General features: G+C 36.9%; 1 protein-coding gene across 11 annotated transcripts in view; it reads left to right on the forward strand.

The window, feature by feature from the left end:
• The window catches only part of NPAS3 (neuronal PAS domain protein 3), an 839,700-nt gene that overhangs the window by 350,281 nt on the left and 471,770 nt on the right, over positions 1-17,649 (forward strand). The gene's annotated exons all lie outside the window — the stretch shown is intronic.

Genomic DNA, 17,649 nt, shown 5'->3' on the forward strand with positions numbered 1-17,649 from the left:
CCTACTTCTATTGAGATGTTTATTTAAACAAAGAAATCATCAAACAATAGTTTGAAGGAAGTTTTTTTTTTTTTCTATCTCTTTTTATATTTTCTGAAAAAGGAATAGAGAAGGCAGGAGAGGTTTGTCCCTCTGTGTCACGGTTCACCTGCCCTGGAGGTGGAGGGTGGGGAGATTTGCAGTCTGCTCACTCAACTGTATTTGACTAGGGTGTCAGCCCCTCAGCTTTCACAAGCATTGAATATGTCAAAAAAATCTTTCAAAGAAAGTGTAAATTTTAACTGGGCTGTTTCTGGTTCATATTTAATGCTATTTAAAAAGCTTCAAACGTGTTGATGTCCAAGAGGCTCTCGAATGTGTGAGCTATGCTGCTCAGCTGAGGTGTCTGTGGGTATGCTATCCCAAGCAATTAGGAGGAGAGACCATTGGTATAGATAATTTCTAGATAGCTAAGAAGGTTAGAGTATTTTGTCAAGCAACCTGAAATTAACCCTTTTCTTCAAGTATGCTGGCTGTGCCTAGAGTATGTTTTTTCTACTGAGTGTTCTACTTTAAAGGAACTTCTCTTCTGGCAAGTGCAGCCACTGATTTTCTTTACAAATGGACTGCAAAATGCTTTATGAGAACAAATTATTACTGTGATTAACATGGTGATAATTATTTTCTGTGAGTCTGCCTTGCGTTGGCATGTTAAAAGGCTCATGTTCAGCTAGATATGGAGTTAGTGAGAATTGTCCTAGTTCCCTTGTAAGAAGTCCTTGTCCTATAGGAGGAGAAGGGTTGCTCTAGCATCCGCATCTCCAGCTGGAATGTGACGGACAGATAATGCATGGAGAGTCCTTGCCTTCAAGCCATTGGTATGAGCCAGTTTGTTTTTGCTTTTAGTACTGTAAGAATAAAGAAAGAAATGTGGCCATAAAAATGTATAGAAATGTGGCCTTTGGGTGCTTTGGGTGCTTGAATTTACTCCTTTCTCAAGCTAACATGTAGAGAATGAAGAGTGCAATACCCATGCCTACACATCTCACCCCTATGAGAGTTTGGACATGTTAAATGACATGTTTAGAAGGGGAGCCTATGGATGTCTGGATAAACAGCCCAGGTCTCTCTTCAACCTCACACTTTTCCTTAGGAGCCTCAAACTGTGTAACGCATAGCATCTTAAAAAAAGTGTGGCTTAAAAGAGAGCTGGTTATCCTCGGTGCCAAATTTCTCTGCATAATGTATTTCCAGAAAATTACTGGGGGATTTCCTCTGAGGAAAGAGGGGTTGGGGGCAAAGGATTGATAAAAATGAGTAAAGAGGAAGACAGACCCTCACATATTGAAGAACAGATTCTGTAGTCGTGGTTGCTGGCAGAAATGTTAAGTGCTTTTCACAGTCAACATTCAAACAGATTATCAGATGGCATATTTCACCCTGTTGTTACTTTAAATGAAGTGACCATGAAATCAACAAATCTGCTGTCAGGTGCCTGTCACTAAGATAGTTCTTCCTGTCACACAATGCCTCACATAGCAGGTAATGTGTTTTTAAGAATCAGTCCTGTGTCACCTCATCAAGTCCTTGTTAAAAAGATGAAATAAGACGGATGGTGTTGTCTACTATGGAGTTGACTGAAATTCAGTAGAATGAAATGCATAGTCCCCACAAAGAAATGCTTCAAAGAGAGCAACCCAGGTATTAAGAAATAATAGCTGTCTCTTACTACCCTCTTTTGGGCCTTTACATGTGCTCTTAGGATCACTATGTACTTTCTCTTCTTCATTAAATTCTAGACTTAAAATCAATTACATCAGAGTCTGAATTCAGTGATGAGGGCTAGGTGACTTACGTTTGCACCATCTAGCATATGGAAAAAAGAAAAATCAGAAATTCATTACAACCCATGTACCTATTGAAAATCATATGAACAGTGCAGTAAGCACCCATGTCTGTTTGTATACTGATTGACTATGGTTTCTGTTTAATCAAAAGCCTTATTTATAAAAATAAGTATAAATTTGATCCGGTACATTATTGGTCATAAGCCTGATTTTCTCTTTGTAAAGCACCAGTATTAAGTACATGTAGCACTGTACCAGATTCGGCACAGCACTGAACCTGCACAACCTACAACTTCTGACTGGAATCGCTGATGCCTTGAGCGGTTAGGGTCTTTGAGTACTATTGAATATGGATCATCCGGATTCAATTTATATAGGTCATAGATAATTCTGCATCAGCCTTGTTATAGCATTAAGGTGAAAATAGCAAAATGTAGATGAAATGCAGGGACCTTCGTATTCATGACTCTCTGCTTCCATCTCAACTATCCAACCCTCACTGAGTAATTCTTATGGAGCTGTACCAAATTTTGACAAAAAGGGATAAGAATATCAATATCTGCTTTCTGGGAATTCAGTCTGATAGTAGAGGCACACAAATGATGTAACTTAGCCTGAAAGACCCAGGGAAGACTTTACAACTGAGGTAAAATTGAGAGGGTTCTTGAAGATTGAGTGAGAGTTCATCGGAGAGACAGTAAAGGGAGGGTCTGCGAGCCAATGCATAAAGGGGTAAAAGGGCGTGGTGTTTGGGAGAAGATCGAATAATTTTATTGGGCTGTAACACAAGGAAGACATTTTTGAATGGTCCAGCAAGAAAGGCTGCTTTAGAGCAACATTAGTGCATTTGGTGAGTTGAAATACGGCAATGGGAACCGCGGTCACATTTTAACATGGTATCAAAATGGAAGAATATTGAGCTAGTAACAGATCAACTAGAGGTCTTTTCAAATAAGGAGAGCCTTAAGAAAATTGCTATAATTATGATTGATTGTTAATCTTGCTATTACTATTATCTTTATTTCTCATTCACGTTTAGCATTGGCCTTTTTCTTAGCTATCTCTAGACTTCCATAGATGGTTTTCTAGATGTTCTTCCCCAGGTTGCATTTGTAATGAGACTTGCAGTTTTCTTCACACTTCCTTACAGCTTAGCTGATAAAAATCACAATTGTGTGTGTGTCTGTGTGTGAAATATTCAGCTAGATAATCACACCTGTGGGCTCTTGCAAAAACAGGAGTATTTTATTTTTTTAAATTGCTGTATTTTTTTTATTTGGATTTAAAAAATTGGAACATGAAGTTGTCATTTTTTTCTGCTTAAAGATCTTGAGCATAAAAATATTGTTTGTAATTTTAAATGACCTGATCATGTCTTCAGTATTATTTTTGATATGTATTACGCATTATAGTGTAGGTTGACAAGTATATTTTCCTTATGCTGTGGTTATTGATCCTCTAGCCTTTGAAGTGAAACTGCACTCAAATGTATGTGGGATAATTAGTATGTTTCTCAGATGTTGTGAGGACAATTGAAACAAAATCAAATGAAAATAAAAGCCTTTAGATACACATACACACAACTTTGGGGGGATAGGAGGAGCCGCTTATAATTTTATTAACTCATAGCCATTTCAGTTTATGATTTCCTATTCTTGGTCATTACATATAGGATTAGGAGTTGAGCCTTTAATTACAGCATCCATTTGGAAAATCTGCTATCTTAATGTGTTTATTGAGAATTATGGAACTTGCTTTTCCTGTCCTGAAATGAGCTCATGAAAATGCATGAATGCTCTTGTCATTCGAGGTAGCAGGGGGTGGTTTTGGCAGTACAATAAGTTTTTCCCTATAAAGAATAGCTAGGATGTAGCAGTGAAGTGTCGGAATGCATGGAGATCAGATTAAATGTATTTGAATTAGTATCTCTATGGGTTTTATATCTCAAAGTCAAAATAGTCATTCTCATCAGATAAAAATATTCTTGACTGGAGAAACTCTGATCCAGAAACAATCTATCATTTGAATCCCCTGATTGTAATATGAATGGATATTCAAGTTCTAACACACTGAGAGTTAATGCTGTATCCCAGTGGTTTATTGAATCACAGTGCCATCTAAAGTGATCCTCTAAGAGCAGACCAGTCAGAATAAGTATTTGGATACCTACTACCAGGGCACCTCTCTGTAGCACAATTCCCGATGCTGAAATTTATAAATGAAATGTCTGCCCTAGCTTCTCAACCAGATGGTGTACTGAAGTACAAAAGTCCTTGACGTAAGGCACTTTTTAAGGTGCTGTGAATGTAAACTAATTGCAGTGTTATAAAAAAAAAAAAAATTCGGTATATACACATGCCATCAATAGCTATGGCATCAGTCGCTTTTTATAGCTAAGGGACCAATTGTAATATCAGGACTTTAAACTTGAATCCCTCCACTGTGTAAACTTTTGGGATTATTGCTGACATCATACCAGAGAAAGATGACCACTTTTAGTTTTGGAAAATAGGTATCTCTATAATTATGATATAATATCTTAAGTCTTCCTTTTGGTCACATTTCCTATTTTTTAGCATTATTTCACTTTTACCTTTTAAACATTACCCATAATTTGGTGAACTCAATTCGAAGTCTGCAGAAGCAATGTTTCCAATATATATAGCCTCAAGTACCATATTTTTCTTATTGTTGATTTATGTTACTTGACTATTTCCTGCCTTTTTTATTCCCCTTGGGTTTTGAAATATTATATATGGCATTATTTGACTAAATGTCATAGACCACTTTATAAATTAGTGTCTGACTATAGATTCTTAGGTGATGATAGGTTACCATCTTAGGTAAATTCAGATAGTTAAGAATTATACGTTGAATATAAACTCAGTGACAGTCACATACATGGTATATCTATATCAATATAAGTACCTGTCTTAAATAACAGACTTCCAAAACTTGTTAGTTATTAATGAATGTGATTTTGGCATAGTGGGAAAAAAGAAGCTTTGAACCACGTGGAACAGTGTTTAAATATTAACTCTTCTCTTTACTAGATGTGTGACTTGAGCACCTTACCTAAACTCTTGGACCTTTAATTGCCTCCTCTGTGAGATGATGACAATGGTATCTATATCTAAGGTTTGGTTAAAACTTAGAAATAATACATATGAAGTACCTGACACATGGTGAGGATCAATACATGATGATGGTGGTTGCTATTATTTAAAATTTCTCTCTCCCATTGACCTCTGATACATGTAGAAAACATACTCTAATTGGATGATAGAATATCATCTACATATAGAATATTTTCTCTCCACGTAACGAATGGTAAGGCTGCAGCAGGACACTGAAAACATGTGGATTGGATTCCAGTAAAACCTGGACCTGCAGTGCTGACACAATCTGAATGACCAGGAGACATTCTGACTTTACTATTTCATCTTTAAAAATATTTGGCTTGGTTTGCTCACAAAATCAAGCCAAATTTGTGGCAAAAGAAAGCCTTATTAAGAAAAACAGTAAGAAGTAATATCTCTATGTGTTAATTTTAATCGTATGGCTTCTATTGCTTGGCAAGTATTTTTAAAGACTAATAAAAAATAGAAACCACAGTCTGTGCCTTCATGAAGTTCATAATCCATTTATAAAGAACAATCAATATTTAGTGAAAGAGCTGAATAACAAGTCATAGTATAAAATGGCAAGGTAACGTGAAAACTACAGACACAGACACAGACACAAACACGCACGTGCACGCACACACACACACACACACACACAAGAATGTGGAGAAAAGGAGACATTAGTACATAAGAGGTTAATGTTCAGATGCTTTTTGGAGGAAATAATTAAAATTATTGACAGAAGGGAAAAAGAAAGCTATGGGGAGCCAGTGAACAAATCTCTATCTGGAATTTATGGGAAATATTAAGTCAATTTATGAAAAATTATGAAAGTATGCATGAAAGATCTCTGTTTACTAGTGACAATTTTATTCAAAAGATGATACGTACTAGTTTTCGTCTTTTGAGCAATGGGTAGATTGTTTATTGCATTATCTGTGTACCAAAGTTGAGGATAAAGTCACTAAGAAGTGTGGGAATGTTAGATAGTTAACAGGCGAGAGTAATAAAACTAGGCATGTATGCTTCAAGTGAAGAATTTTTGCATGAGAATAGAGGAGTTAAGGCTTAATTTTTCTTCTGTAAGTCTTGAATTTTAGTCTTTTAAGTAGAATTGGCGATTTCCAGAATCATCTAAGAGAAAGAAGCTCACTGAACATTTCTGTTAATATATATCAGTCACCTTAATTGCAAAATCGTACCTCAAATTTTAGCTTAGCAATTCAAAGTTTGCACAAGTTTGATATGAATGAAGTCTATAGATTTTTTTTTTTCATGTATGGTCTTATATATGGAGCTCTCTCCTGAAATATACATCACCCTGCAAGTGGAAAATGTATTGATCAGCAATAGAAGAGTTTCTGTTCCTGTACAAAGCAGATTACATGAGGGCCGATGTGGCTGTATGGCATCCTGTGGACTCAAAGAGGTTCTGGTCCTGCAGAATCATAAGCTCAGATGATATCTCTCCAGATATTAATTTTAAGTTCCAAATAACTACCTTTGTCTCTGGACATGGGAATCTATATTAATTTGCATGACCGTACTAGCCTCAGTGTTCATTAATAAAATCAATTCAATCCATTTCATATCAAACACTTGTTTCATTGCTTCTCATCTGGACTGCTAAATGTCATGAAGAGAGACATATCTAATCTTGAAGTATCACTAGAAAAAAGTTGCAGGCTCTCTTGTGCATGCTTTAGCATAAGGAAAGCATGTCATGTACTCTTAGAGCTGGAAGGGATGCTAGAGGTCAATTGCTTGCTCTCTAATCTAAAACAAGAATTCCCTCTTCAGTACCCCCAGAAGTGAGCCAGAAGGGCAGGTATTGACTCAGTCTGAGAAGAGCAGTCATATCACTACGTCAGAACTGCAAGAAACTGAGCTGTGATGTGGTTATTTAAGCAAAGACGAGGAATTAAGTGGATGGGGAATTTTGATTTGAACACTGCTAACGTTCCCTCTAAAGTCTATAAAAACATTCCAGTTTTACTGGATTTCATGTTCTTTATAGGAGAACCCAAGGTAAAAAGGAAAAAAAATAGAATGCTAATCTTGCTGGGAGATTTAAGCCAAAAAGGTTATACATTCTAAGAACATATACCCTTGTTAGGCACTGTGCTGAGTGTTTTTGCTGTATTTTATTACAGTGTTCCCAACATCTCTACAAGGTAGGCATTTTTATCCTATTTTTAAAAAGAGGAAACCAAGGCTTAGCAGCTTGTTTAAAGTCACATAGTCTGTGAATGGAAGGGCTAGAATGCAAACTCAGGGCATCAGCTAATAAATACTATAATGTGAACCTTTAACTAAAAAAAGCAAAAACTCACACAGCATAATATCCTCATTCTTAAGTTATGCATGTTGAAATATTTAGGGGGTAAAGTATCTTACCATATGATCCAGCAATTCCACTCCTGCTTTTCAATTCCAAAAGAATTGAAAGCAGGGTCCTGAAGAGATATTTATACACTCATGTTCACAGGAGTATTATTCATGATAGCCAAAGGTGTAAACAACCCAAGTGTCCATTGTCAAATGACTGGATAAACAAAATATACATATACATACACACAAGGGATTGCTATTCAGCTTTAAAAGGAAATATTGACACATGCTGTAACATAGATGAACCTTGAAGACATTATGCTAAGTGAAAGAAGCCAGTCACAGAAAAAATGCAGTATCATGCCACTCATGTGAGGTACCTAGAGTAAATTCATAGAAATGAAGTAGAATTACGGTTGCCGGGGGCTGGGGAAACAGGGAGTTGCTGTTTAATGGGTGTAGAGTTTTAGTTTTGCAAGATGAAAAGAATTCTGGAGATTGGTTACACAGTGATATTCTTAATACTACTGAACTGTACACATAAAAATGGTTAATATGGTAAATTTCATATTTTACCACAATTTTTAAAAAGATTATGTCTACAATTTACCTTTAAATATTTCCCCAAAATGCATGTGCATGTGCATGTTTGTGTTTTATAGATTGAGCACCTATTGCCAAATATTAATAATTGTTGAATCTAGGTAGAAAGTAAATGAGTATTTACTATTATTTAACTATTCTATATATTTGAAAATTTAACAGTAAAAGTTGGGGAAAATGTATACTAATAATAGACAGAAATGATAACAGACTTAATATTTAAGTTACAGCATAAATTTGACGTTTTCTAGGACATTTTCTGACTCTTCCACTTCCTTCTGACCTCTCTTTTTTTGGTAAATAACACTTAGAACTCTTGCTAGTTATATCCTCCAATTTTATTGTATGTGTTTGTTTTAATTATCTATTGCTCTATAACAAAGGAGCTCCAAAACAAGTGGCTTCAAATAACAAGGATGTAATATTGTTCGTGATTCTGTGGATTGCTGGAGAGATTTTCTGTGGTCTCAACTGAAACTGTGTGACAGCATTCACCTGGCACACAGGCAGAGGTTGTCCGAGAGCATAGGCTTTCCTGCATGTTGATTCCCTGTGTGGATAGTTTGGGCTGCTTCATACAATGGAGGTGTCAGGTGGTGAGACTTCTTACATGGCAGCTGGCTTTCACCAGAGCAAAAGTGGAAGTTACCTGGCCACTTAAAGGCTGAGCAGAAGCTGACACAGCATCACTCTGCCAATTTCTAATGGTTGGAGCAAATCAAAAGACCTGCTTAGTTACAAAGGAAGGTGAAGTAGACCACCTGTTTCATCTTCTTTGCCGCTATTTCCACCGAATGGTGGGATAAACATCAAAGGATTTACAACCATCTTTAATACAGATTGAAGCACTGTTCAATATATCAAGTGCTATAGTAGAGATTATGTATCGATGAGGGAGAGGCAAAAGGCAGTTGAGTCCTATGAAGCAAGAGAAGGAAGTTGGCATGTATTAAGTAACTGTGTGAGGCACAGTGCTACTTATCCTTAACAAAAAATTCTATGGTAGAACTACTACTATTTCTGTTTAACAGGTGATGTAGCTGAGGCTCCCTGGGTTAAGAACCTGCTGACCCAAAGTGTACAGAGAAATTCAAATCCAAGTCTGTTTTATTCTTTCCTCTTTATTTGATGCTTCACATGGTGAGGATGGGGAGGAAGCCTTGTCAATTTCTAAGATCCTTTCTAGTTGTACAACCATATTGACCAGATGGTATGTAGTGAATGCATTATAATACGAAGTCCAGCCCCTTCAAGCCTCGCCTTGTCTTTTCTATACCATGAATACACAGCCTCCACTGTACTTAAGATCTCTAGGAATATCATACAGTGTTTTGTGTCTGTGTCTTCACCGAGGCTTGTATATGTCCCGCAACACCCTTATTCTCAGATGCTTTTCATCTTTCAGGGTCCAGCTGTGTCACCTCTCTCCCAGGCCTACCTTGCTGTGTGCCTTCAGCACACTTTGTGAAATGCTGAAACACAGTTGATTCCAACTGGGGACAGTATTTCCCCCAAGAAGACATTTAGCCATGTCTGAAGACATTTTTGGTTGTCATAACTCTGGGAGTGCTACTGGAATATAGTGGGTAAAGGCCAAGTGTGCTGCTAAACATCCTGTAATGCATAGGACCCGCTCCACACACACACACACACACACACACACACACACACACACACACACACACACACACACACACACACACGTGCATGCACGCATGCGCGCGCACACACAAAAACAAAACAAACAAAAAAACCAAAGAATTATCTGGCCCAAAATGTCAACAGTGCCAAGGCTGAGAAACCCCTCACAGAAACTTTGTCACATTTTCTTGTTGTTAGTTATTTACATGTGTGCTCCTGATGAATTAATTATAAGCTTTTTGTGAACATGTTTTATTTTTCGGTTTTGCATCACCATTGCATGGCACATTGTAGGCACTCAATAAATATTTTCTGACAATGAATCAAAGCCAGAATATGACAAATGCCTTATGGGAAGTAGAGCTAAAGTAGGATGGCTGTGAGGGAAAGAGAGATTCCTTCTCACTGTGACTGGCCAACTAGGAAGGAATTTTAGAGGAGGTAAAGTTGGAGAAGCCATCCAAGGAAGAGTAGGATATTGAGTGGCAGAAGGAAAACGGAACAGTGTGAACAGCATTTGGGGAGAAAGAAGAGCACTGTGCACTTAGGTAAGAGAGTTGTTCAGTATGGCTAGAGCATGGTATGCATAAGGGGGAAGAATTAGGCATAGGGTTGGCTTGGAATGACTAATTTCAGTAACCAGTAAGGAAACTTAAAAGGCTTTTGATTATGAGATAAAAACAGGTTGTTCTTAGAAAGACTACTATAGGTATCAGAGAGAGAGGCAATACAGACTCGTTAGACAATCCTGCTCTAGCTTAGGTAGTGAGTACCTACTCAGAGATGATGCCACTGGAGGCCCAAAGGAGAATGTAGGCAGAAGATGTGATTTCATTCCCCAAACAGATGGCAAGCTGGGTGAGGACAGGAACTATGACAACTATATCTGTGTCACCCATAGTACTTCAGGTGGCAGAGGAAAGCACAGTATAGATGCTTGTTCAATATATGCATGAGACAGATGAAATCTGGTGAGACTAATTCCTATAAATAATTCAAGAAACCTTTTTTATTGGAAAACGAAGCATATTCTTGTTAATTGGTTGATCAGTGGTGAGAAAGAGAGTCAGATGTATAAATATCAGACAAGATAAGGAGACCACATTGGAGGATTGAATCAAGAAGGGATAGAATGTCCTCTGGCTTCTCCAGCTGGTGCCTCCATGTTTAATGCTTTCCTTCTCCTGCAAACTGCAGAGAATGTCACCTCTCAGAGTGATGTGAAGCACCACACTAAGATGAAATTCTTTAACCTTCGTGTATTTATTTTGTTATCAGGATTTTGCACACCTCCCCCTAGGGTGGAAGAGGTAATTAAATTTTATTATAAAAGACTTCCTACCAGACATTAGGCTTCATGGGGGAATAAAAGTAAATGATAGATAGCAAGGAATATCACCCAACGATTAGAACCCGTCCTGCTTAATTAGTTCAAATAACTTCAAGGCAAGATTGTGGAGATTGGTAGATACTCTAGAGTTGACCGACACAGGAGGGGATTCAAAATGGGATGGAATTTATCCTCAAGAGGTGGTATGGGCCGGGAAACAATAGGGAATAGAGTATTCTTGGCTTTTGGGCTTTTTCAATAACTCCTGAAGTTACCTGCGTGAGGCATATCTTCATTTAGATTCTCCAGTCTCATTATGAGCAAGAGTAGAACAATGTCATCATTATGCTCCACTTGTGGAGATTTGAGGGTTAATATAATTCATGTCCATAGACATAATAATGCAGCAGAAAGAGAGCATGGGCCTTGAAGCCAAATTGCCTGTGTTTGACTCGTAGCTTTGTCAGAGCCTAGCTGGTTGACCTTGAGCAGATGACTTGGCATTTTTCTACCTTTGCTCCTACCTGTAAAATGGAGACAATAATTGTCCCAATCTCTACATGTGGGGTGATGGGTTAATACATGTAAAGCCCTTAAAAGACAGCCCAGCACAAAGTAGATATTCAATAAATGTAAGTTCCTGATATTAATACTATTATTATTTTATTATTTTTAGGTGGATATATACTATATGAGTCAGTATATAGATAATACTATCCAATGACTGGAATGTCTTTAAGACACAAGTAAAACCCAGCATTTTTACTTACAAGTAAAAATTACATGCTGCACCTTGAAAAACAGGTGGGAGGGAGCAGGCATTCGATAGATGGCCGACAAACCTATGAGTAGAGAAGAGCCAGTTAAGTTTCCTGAGAGAGCCAAGAAGCCTGGTCTTGCCATAGGTGCGGTTGCTTTGCAGTGGAAAGTATAAGCCTTCTCAGCACAAGGACTTTATGCTCCCACGAGGGCTCCCTAGTATAGTGTCATAGACGTGGTAGACACTTAGCTGAAGGCATAGTGATTAAATTGTACCAGGAATGATGAAAATTACTGATAGTGATAAAATCAAGATGTCTTTCAGTGAACTACAATTCCAGCAGGGTTCGATGCTCTGAAATGCTTCTAACTCCCATTGCCTCCATCATTACCCTCTGATTACATGCATCTGCCCAGGTTGATGCTCTCATGGTATAGAGGCATAATGGTTGGCTTTATATTTAAATCTGTATACTGACTGGCTTGGTATTCAGATCTGCTTTTTGCATTCCTGAAGAGTAGTTATGTCTTTGTTAACTGTATTCTATAACTGTGTCTGTGTATACTATATGGATATATACTTTACATATACATATGTGCATCCGTACACATATAAAGGTAAAAGGTTTATTAAATAAAATTCTGAAGCAGGCTGTCACTGTGGCTCTTTCATCCTTCTCCTTTTGCTAAACATCTAGCCCTTTTATTCCCATTGGCCTATATACTCTGTGCTTGTATTTGTCTAATCCCAAACTAAATGTTCCTATGAGCTCTTAATACTTGAGGTAAAACTCTAATAGGTAAAACAAAACATAAAGCTGGGTAAAGCCAAAGGAATTACTCAGTAATGGTGAAATTTCAAGTTGTACGGGAGATATAGGAGGTATTTGGGGTAAGACACCATGTACCTCAGACAGCATTCTAGTCTGACCATAGTAACATAGGTATTTTCTGCCTATTTGTATATCTGACCCATTTGATAAAAATCACAAAATGTTTATCTGACTTACCTTGAACTAGAGGTTCTGCCTATAAGCTGAAGTGTTCTTACTGTTTTTCGGACATTGCTGTCACTTCTCTCTACTAAAACTTAGTTCTAATAAGACGAGCCATGTCTGAATCATCTATGTTTGCCTGGCTTATAATAGCACCTGGCATGTATAGGTACTTATCAATTATTTGTTGATGGAATGCTTTCATGTTGCATCAGGCTCTCCAAGGCTATTTACCCAAAGGTCTCTCCTGGATCTGTCTTTTTAAACCAAATAACCTAATGGAGTATGAGTTAGTGTTTCATTTACCTACATATTCCATCCACCCTCTTTGCATCTTCTCTTCCAACCTTACAGAATATTCACTAATGTTTGTGGAGAAAGGAAGAAACAAACAACCTCATAATGAAAATAATCTTTCCCCTCCCTATTGGATCTAGGTTCTCTGAGAAAAGCGGTTGATCACTGAATATTAAAAATGTCAAATAAGTAGCAGAGGGAAATTTTTGCTAAAATACCCAGATCAATCCCAAACAACTTTTTACCTCTCCTTTCTCAGGCACTGAGAACAGGGCCTTGTTCAATAAAATCGTTCTTAACTGATGAATGCATGGAAGATGGTAACACTTTGGTAAGTTTTGCCTTCCTGGAATTTTAATGAGGCATCAGTATATAGGAATTATGTAAATGTGGGCACTTAGGATCATGGTAAAGGGAGTGAGGGGAAAAGAGCCCTTAGGATGAGAGTATCACTTGCTATATTATTCCTCATGATCATTTCAAAAGCAAAGGAACAACTATGAGAAGAAAAGATTATTGCTCAATTTGCATTAAGGATTAATACTGTATAAATTGGGCGGATAAAAGGCTTATGCAGTTATTTAGTAAAAATAAGAATGCTATGACAATACATTATTCTAGGATAATATATTTTGCTTCTCTTACTTCTCAAGGCAGGCAGGTAACAAGTTCTCTTCTTTCTATGTAAACCTAGCATCCAATCCTGATTTAATATTCCCGCTCTGTTTTTGTAATTAAAACATCATTTATACTGAGAATAATTAAGACAACTGTACATTTGATTTTAAAATCAGTTTTGAGTATTGTGCCTTGTCAAGCTACAAGAATGGTTCCTGCAGCTTTTACAACGTAGCATTAAGAAGCAGACAGTGACCGCAGGCACCTGAGTGGAAGGTTTGACAGTTTGATAAATTAGGAATGACACTTGCCAAAATGGCTGTCCTTCCTGCAGTCTGCCAGTGGAGCATTTGCACACCGTTAATTGAATTGGCAATTTGTGTAACAGTGCCTGCCCCTGAGCTTTTGTAACGCCGGATCTGCCATTTAACTCTGATAATCCAGGACTTGGGAATAAGGACGAAAAGCTTCACATGATATTACTGCAGATTTAAAATGACAGTCGGGGACCTTGTTGCCAATTTCCCATTAAATGAGAAATAATTAACAATAGCAATAACAAAGTCTTATAAAGCTGGAAAGTTAAATTGACTTTTCAGCACTAGTATTGTACAAAATTGCTTCTTGTGTGATTATCGGATTGCCCTTTCAAGATTATATACCCTAAATAGTATCATGTGATGAACCAAACATGGGATGTTTTGCAAGCTAACCTGTTTTATTGCTATGAAAATCTTCTGATTATCTACAGGGATTGTATTGTCATTAAGAATTTGTTTTGTGCTATACAATTTCATAGAGATAGAGACCTTAATGAAATAAGAGATTCTTATTTCCTTTTGCCGGTAATTTAATTATAGCTGCAACAAAATTTTGAACTACAGCTAAATAATGTCAATTATAAGTTATATAGAGTAGTATGTGTGGCTTTTTTAGTGTCCTTCCTTGATGCTTCCTAGAGTTTTAGGACTCCTGAGTGTGTGTGTGTGTGTGTGTGTGTGTGTGTGTGTGTGTGTGTATTCTACCACCATCATATTTGGAATAACGGTTTGAGCAATACAGATACCTGGCACAGGAATCTTCAAAATTTCAAAATATGTCAATTTTCCACAATTCTCAAAGTCATGGATGTGTCATAGTTTATCACTATTGTTTGTTTAGTTCTCAAGTTCAAAGTCTTTGGGGTTGTACTGAGTTAGTTATGTCGGCGTGGACAGGGATGGTATTTACCTGGTATTCTCTGGATGGCCATACCCACTGAGTGCAGTCAGCATCTGTGGTTAAATGTTTTGTCTGCCACCTTTGGCCATATACTGGTATATGGGTGGGGGCTAGGTAAGGAGTAGACACTATATCAGCTAGAAAGGTTAAAGTTATTTTTTATTATGGACTCTCACTTCATAAGTGTAGTTATATTGGTGTCCAGTAAAGTGCTTGATCAAGAAGGGAGAAAAGAGTTTCCTTAGATATTCAGGATATTCAAGAAAAGGATGATACCTTCTATTTCTATTTTTTACTGTGGCTAGAAAATAAGATGGTCTTTGCTCTGCTTTTTTAGAATTTTTTTCGACCAATGAGTGCATTTCATTTATTTAATGTGATGACAGGACGTATGAATGGAAATCTCCTGACAGAGTGGGAAATGAGGAACTGCCATGCTGGGTAGTGATCAGCGCCTTTTTACATAGCGGTTATAGTTCAAGCCTGAAGCTATAATGGCTACAAGGGGAAAAACAGAGGGACAGAATGTTCTGAGCATTAGCAATTAAGCCTTAGGAAGAAAGTAGAAGTCAGTGAGGGAAACTGTCAGTGCAGAAGAGAACAGAGGAGAGAAACGAAGGTAGAATGAAATGGAACTGAACTTAAAAACAAAAGATGCTGTATGTGGGTGGACTCAGGATACCTCAGTGTTTTTATACCTTAGATCTATAAGTCTTGGCAAGTCAGGAAATTTTTTCTGGGCTTTTATATGCCTGTTTTTACCTCATGAGGTGTTTTTTTTCTGTTTGTTTGTTTGGTTTTTTTTTTGGTGTTAAAAATCGAATAGATTATTATTGTGAAAACAGCTTGCAATTTATAAAACTATATGAAAATTTTAAGCTGCTAATAGAAGTAACAATATAGTAATAGCATAATTGAGAGAGGAGTGGTCAAAACTTTCAAAATCCACAGAACTGTGGAAGAAAATGAAGAGGAAAAATGCCCAATGAATACTGAGAAGCATGTTCTATTGTGCTACCGTAGAGTGTTTATTTTCAGTACAGTGGCAAGGACAGACAGCAAGGTCCAGAGCTTTCCAGAGAGACTGAGTTTGTGGAGAAATGCAGGTAGCAGATGTGTATGTCAAGATGGCAGTGGACATTGCTGATTATCCAGAATAACAGTGATATGTGTGCAAAGGACTGATCAGAGTGACAAAACAGGAGAGGAACTTGGCATGAAAATTGCTACATTTCCACAATTTGAAATATCTCTGAAATTGAAAACGTGTCTTGCAATTGAGGCGTATATTTAGTATGATAGTTTTTTTTTTTTTTTCCAGGAGAGCTGATAGTAATTGATGACATATTTAAAAATTGATAGTGCTTTAGGGCCATTGCAATTCGGCAAAATGTTAATATGAATATAGCTTGTAAACGGCTAAGTTTTGCATACTTATTTATCAAAATATTTGAAAGCCTTCTGTACCTTTCCTCATTCACAGCTAGGATATTATTTTATTTTTCATTTATTGTATAAATATCATCATTTCGAGTGCTTACTATGTCCTAGACACTGTGGTAAGAGTTGAGTGTACACAATATCATTTACTTCTTAAAAATAGCTCTAGAGGTAGGAACTGTTTTTAGCCCCTCACATTATATATGAAGAAACTGAGGCTCAGAGGTTATGTTACTTAAGCTCCTGGCTGCTAGGTTAGATGCTGGGAGAAAACAAAGATACACATGAAGTACTCCAGCCCTCTAGGTTATGGCACAGGAAAGCTAAAGAGTATATTCAGAAGACAATCATACAAGGTGAAATACATCACAGTACTGGAAATGCCAAATAGTGACAAGAGCAGTCTAGAAAAAATCATGAAAAGAGAGACATCTTTTCTAATGAGGAAGCAAGGGCAAGTTTCTACATGGACAGGGTAAAAGTGGAACAAGTAGAGATGAGACAGTAGTAACACAATCAGGAGGAGCCAGGTGAGTAAAAGAAATGGAAGCATCAGAACACTGGGTGAGTTACGGAATCATTAAGTGACCAAGTTTAGCTGGAATGAAGTGTGAACGAACAGGAGTAGTGAGAAATAAAGGCAAAATAATCAGTGCATTTCAAAATGATGCCACCCAGGGTTTTGTTGGTATAATTATGAGTTCACTAGTAATCCGTTTTTTTTTCTGCCAGTGATTTTGGCTTTGTGTCTCCAGCCACTTGGTAAAACCATCTCAGGGATAATACATTTCTAATTTGTTCTTGGTTATTTTGTGTTTTCAGAATTGTTCCACAATTCTTTTGTCCCTAGAGGAAAATCATGGTGGATATTATTTTAATAATTTAATGGAAATAAAAAGTTTATTTTAAAAGTTGAATGGAACAAAATACCCTGATTTTTAATGATGATGCTGAGCTGCACGTCATGCTGGAAAAACTGTGGGTTGAAATTAACTCAGCAGGGATCTGGGGGAATCTGGGCACCATTCTCATTTTTAAAGCTGCTTTTATGACTACAGTTTTTCATTCTTTTTTCTTGGATGACATGTGTATTTTTTCTATTTGTTTAACATTTTCTTAGATTATATATACAGCACTACATATTCATATTATTTGTCCATCTTATTCTTTAAAAATATAATTTCATTCTTAATCTTCCATATTATTTTTTCTCTATTTCATCTATTTATGCTAAGATAAAGGTATCTTTATTTTCTTCTTTGTTCCTTTGAGTTTTCTTAATTGTGCTTTTCCTAGATTTTTCAGATGAAAATTTACTCCTTTATTTTTAACTTTTGAGCTTCCCAAAATTTATATTTGAAAGTATACATTTCCCTTTAAGTACTGCTTTAGTTCTGTCCTTCAAATTTTTACATGGAGTGTTCTTGATATTTCCCACTCAAAATCTTTTGAAAAACCTGTTC

Source organism: Pteropus vampyrus, unplaced genomic scaffold, assembly GCF_000151845.1.
Source record: "Pteropus vampyrus isolate Shadow unplaced genomic scaffold, Pvam_2.0 Scaffold384, whole genome shotgun sequence".
NCBI classification, from domain to species: domain Eukaryota; kingdom Metazoa; phylum Chordata; class Mammalia; order Chiroptera; family Pteropodidae; genus Pteropus; species Pteropus vampyrus.